Here is a 4,907-nt window from a genome sequence, read left to right as displayed (position 1 = left end):
GGTGAGCTCAACCATGAGTCCTGTGTCTGGCCAACAGTGAAGCATCCTGGGACCATTCACGTATGGGGTTGCTTCTTGTTCGAGGGGAGTGGGTTTGCTTATAATGCTGCCTACAAAGACTGCTGGGAATAAGGAACGGCAACAAAACGCCCTCTTACAGTGATCCAGGAGCAATCTGGGGATCAACACTGCTTTTTCCAGCATGACTGAGCACCATGTCACAAGTGGCTCGGTGAATGCAATATTAACAATTTGGGTCCATGGCCAGGAAAAAAGAGGGTGGGCACAGAAACAAACACAGAACTGTGATCAACCTCAGGCACTGATTAGGCAAGAATGGGTTGCCATCAGTCAAGATTTTACCCAGAGGCTGGTATCCAGCATACCAAGGCGAACTGCATTAGTCCTAAAGAGGAAGGGTCAACACTGTAAATATCAAGTGGATGGTATTTTCAATGAAGTGTCCGGCCGGTGTATTTTCACTACTACTAAGTGACCAGCAGTGCCTAAACTATTGGCTGTAAGCGACTGTTTCTTTCTCTTCAGTGATTTTAGGGTAGTACTGCCACCTAGTGACTAGATCTACATAAGCCTTTCAAAATCAGCCTTTTATTGATAACTGATAAATACAGAAAAGCCTGTGCAACAAACTAGCAGGAATTGTGACTAATGGCACATATCCATTCACAGTATACAGGGCTGCTGATGGGGTCTGACAGGCAGGGAGGACTAACATTAGCCCACATGCAGCACACAGCAGTTGGTGTGGTGCAACAGATAACACCTCACCTACCAGTGAGTTACCACACCCTGTGGGAGACCAGGGTTCGATTCCCAGTCTGGGTGACTATGCTACGCTACACCAATAAGAGTCCTTGGGCAAGACTCCTAACACTATGTTGGCCCACCTCTGTGACGCGTGTAATCTTTAGCTTCCTTGCAATTAAGTCAAGTCAAGTGGGTTTTATTGTCATTTCAACTACATACAGAGTACACAGTGAAACAAAACAACGTTCCTCCAGGACCATGGTGCAACACAGACACAGTGCATACAAGACACAAGTGCAACACAAACAAGTGCGGACAGACAGCAGAGAAGTACATCAGGTCAGAAGTTGAGTTGAGTTGAGAAGTCTGATGGCTTGGGGGAAGAAGCTGTTGCAGAGTCTGGTCGTGTTGGCCCGGATGCTGCGGTACCTTCTTCCTGATGGCAGGAGGGAGAACAGTCTGTGTGAAGGGTGGGTGGAGTCATCCACAATGCTGGTTTCTTTGCAGATGCAGCGGGTGGTGTAAATGTCCATAACGGAGGGGAGAGAGACTCCGATGATCCTCTCAGCTGTCCTCACAATGCGTTGTCTTGCGGTCAGAGGCTGTGCAGGTCCCAAACCAGGCAGTGATGCAGCTGCTTAGGATGCTCTCTATGGTCCCCCTATAGAAGAGGGTGAGGATGGGTGGAGGGAGACGGGCCTTTCTTATGTCAGTTCGGGGAAAATTGCCTCAGCTTGCCATTGGTTAAAAGAACGTAGAAATTCACTGAATCAAGTTTGCCATCATATGCTGTATTAGGACACATCTACATTTACCTAATCTGTTTAGGTCCTTTGCTGAAGCTTGCTGTATATGGCTGAAGTGTAGCAACCCAGACAATGGCACTGTTCCTCAAGTCTCATTACTCTGAGGCACGGCGAACAGCGAAGCATGAAGCCATGCATGAATTACATAGTTCTGTACTATTATCTTGTGATCACAAGATAACAAGTGTTGTAGGGGGCAGTGGTGGCTCAGTGGTTAGAGCTCCAGGCTACTGATGACGGGATAGTGGGTTTGATACCTGGGCTCGGCAAGCTGCCCGCCACCCTCTCTCCGCTCCCTGGGCGCAGCAGTGATGGCTGCCCACCGCTCCGGGCATGTGTGCTCACCGTCACTGTGTGTGTTCACTGCACAGATGGGTTAAAGGCAGAACAAAGGAGCAAAGGGTCTTTGTGCAAATATAACTTTCTGGGTGTCCATAGTATTTAACCATTTTTTTTTTGTAACTGAGTGTCTTGCTGTCTCTTTCTGCTGTGACACTGAGAATTTCCTCACTGTGGGACTAATAAAGGATTATTTTATTTGATCTTATTTTACACTTAATTGAGAGTATTTTTTTCTTAATGAAAGACTGCTGTCAGACTGCTTATTGCTAGTATCCTCATTGTTATGTATGTATTAATAATAACAGTTGATCACTTGAGCTCAGCAGATTTGTGCGTTGTGGCTGTAGCGAGTGTAGTGGGTGCAGTGGGCAGTGTGAGCTCTCCGTGTGTGTTGTGTGGGGGTGTGGGCTCTAGAGGGCGCTGCTCACCGCTGCTTAATGACTCCCCGGAGGACGTTCAGGGCTAATCTGCTCAACTGTCTGTCTCTGTCCATTTATTCCAGATAGGCAAACTGTACACTGTCTGATCGGTGACAGCCAGTGTTCAAGTGACACTAGATCACACATAAATAGACTCAAAAAACGTGTAATAGATATCAGGTATATATAAATCCAGCCAAATGATACTTTACATCATCCTATTTTTATTATTATTATTATTATGGACATTTTGTAAGATTTTAAGGTCAGGGGTGTAGTTGCTAGCTAATGGGCGAAGCGAATTAGACAATGCACACACATGAACAAACGCCCAATATGCTGTATTTGTGTCCTTTTCTGAATACATGAAGAAATGAAGCACAGCAGAGGGGAAATGAGAGAGCGGGTCGAGCGCCGCTGCTCGGTCTGAAGGTGTCCAGCTGTCCTCGAGCAGTAATGCGCTTCAGCTACCTGCTTCACGATCAACCAGCCCGTCTAATGGTGCCGGCGGGTCGCCGAGTTCAGCTTCCACCATCATCATCATCCCGGACTCCCTCTCGGATTACAGACTAGATAAAAGCAGGATGGCTAATCTGCCAGATACTGAAATAATAAGAAGTGTATTCACTTCTTCAGATGCTTACTAACTAGAGCAAGAGGGCAGAGCACGTCCGGAAAGTCACGCTGTAACTGAACTGCAGCCCAAAGTGAAAGACATCGAAGCAGGCTAGCTAAACTAGCTTAGCTTGCGAAGTGACCGTCTAGCATCACAGATGCTAACTCTAGCTAACAGCTAACAACACCGGCTAGCTAACGTCGACGGTTTACAGGCGTGTTTACTCCGCGGCCCCCATCTCATACAGGCTCATGTCGAAAAGCGGTTTATTTGGCAGTGAATAAATTAGCTAGCTAAGTTAAAGCGCTCGGTCTGGATGTTAGCTAACTAACTCCTTAGTTTTTTAGGTTTGTTTAGGTTTTGTTTTTGTTTTTTTTTGGCGCAGAAACGAGCTCGTATTAGGCTCTGTGTGTGTGTGTGTGTGTGCTGAGACAGCAGCGCTACAGCTAAGCTGCCGAAAGTCGAGCCTCACTCAACATCTCCGTTCCACCTTAAACGCAGAGGCAGTTACACTCTCCTCACACGTTTACTGCTCGTCTACTGACAGTAACAAACGCACTGCTTAAGGTGGAGCTGCAGAGCTGTGGGCAATGAGAAGCTGGTGGCTAGTTCACTGCAGCCTCGCCGGGCTTCGGCTGAGCAGCCGTGTTTCCGTGCAGGTCGAGCGCCTCGCCGGTGCGGGCTAGCTGCAGCTAACGCTCCTCTAACGCAGTCCGCGTTTCACAAAAGTCGCTCGACCACAGATTTTTTTTTTTCTTCCTTCGACGGGAGTCGTTATTAGTCGAGTCCTCCGCCGTGTCGGTGTGACAAAATGGGGTCTTTGGTGTTGAGCTCCGCCATTTTGTGACAGACCGCGCTCCGCTCAAAGGGGAGCGTGTAATGGTTGAATGTAGTAAAGCCGTCAGTTAGAGAGATACACGCCTGGCAGCGAGGAGGAGACCAGGGATCAGCGGCAATTTACACTTACACCAGCAGACAGCACTCACTGTTCAATAGCCCGCTGAGCACACCCTGCTGAACAACACCACAGCGTGAAGCCCCGTCCACAAGTCTCCAAAAGTTCCTCTCTAAGAACTGAGCAGGTCTCTCTCTCTCCCCCCCCCCCCCGATGAGGCGCTTCACCTCATTACAACAGATTTTACGTGCCCCCCCCCTAATACATATATATATATATATATATATATATATAAATATAAATTTGTTGGACAACCTCTTATTAATCGTAGCCCTGAATATTACATTAATAGCGCTTACAGACTGCTGCAAATTCTGCAGGTCTTTGTTTACACACTCCTCTCAGGCTCCTGCCGACAGTTAAAACGGTTAGGGTGATGTGTTCAATCCAGGTGTCAAATATCATGTGATACAAATAATCACAATTGTCATAAATAATAACCTTTTATTTATTTATCATGATTTATTCATTCATTATTTGTGTTTAATTACACAGCTTTGTACACAATAATAATAATAATAATAGCAACAATAGTATTTTATTAAATTCGTTCCTATTTAATCCATTTCCCACCATATTTTTCTAAACTTCTTTGTGTTTTATTATTATCAAATATATATTTTTAAAAATATATAGCTATATATTCGCTGTGTTATTTATTGTTGTTGTTTATCGGAGGTAGCTAGTTACACTGGCCCTCAGTCAGTGTTTTCCACGAGGTTTGTTTGGGAGTCTTTTGGGAACAGGGAGCAGCGCTGTAACCTCTGCCGGGGCTCATGTATTTTTATTCGTCGTGTGAATGAAGTGTCTCCCCCCTCCCCCACAGACGCTCTCCATTTTGTTCTGTTTTAACGGATCTCGGAAGTTTCAGATGAGCCCTAAAAACCAGAAAGAAAAAAAGAGAGAGGAAAAAAAACAAAAAAAAAACAGAAAACACTGTCTGTCTATTGTTCCGCCGAGGCGCCTCGACCGGTGCACTACCTGTGCGGGCGGCGCGGGGG

General features: G+C 46.2%; 1 long non-coding RNA gene across 1 annotated transcript; it reads right to left on the bottom strand.

Moving 5' to 3' along the window:
• Positions 1 to 948: 948 nt before the first annotated feature.
• Positions 949 to 4,016, bottom strand: LOC140550025 (uncharacterized). Its single transcript, XR_011979044.1, has 2 exons — positions 3,938 to 4,016; positions 949 to 1,429 (listed from the first exon to the last, which is right to left on the bottom strand). It is a non-coding gene; the product is annotated as an uncharacterized lncRNA (long non-coding RNA).
• Between the last annotated feature and the right edge of the window lie 891 nt (positions 4,017 to 4,907).

This window comes from Salminus brasiliensis, chromosome 2 (assembly GCF_030463535.1).
Source record: "Salminus brasiliensis chromosome 2, fSalBra1.hap2, whole genome shotgun sequence".
Classification (NCBI taxonomy): domain Eukaryota; kingdom Metazoa; phylum Chordata; class Actinopteri; order Characiformes; family Bryconidae; genus Salminus; species Salminus brasiliensis.
The sequence above is the reverse complement of the archived record's forward strand: the minus strand, read 5'-3'. Positions and strand labels throughout refer to the sequence as shown.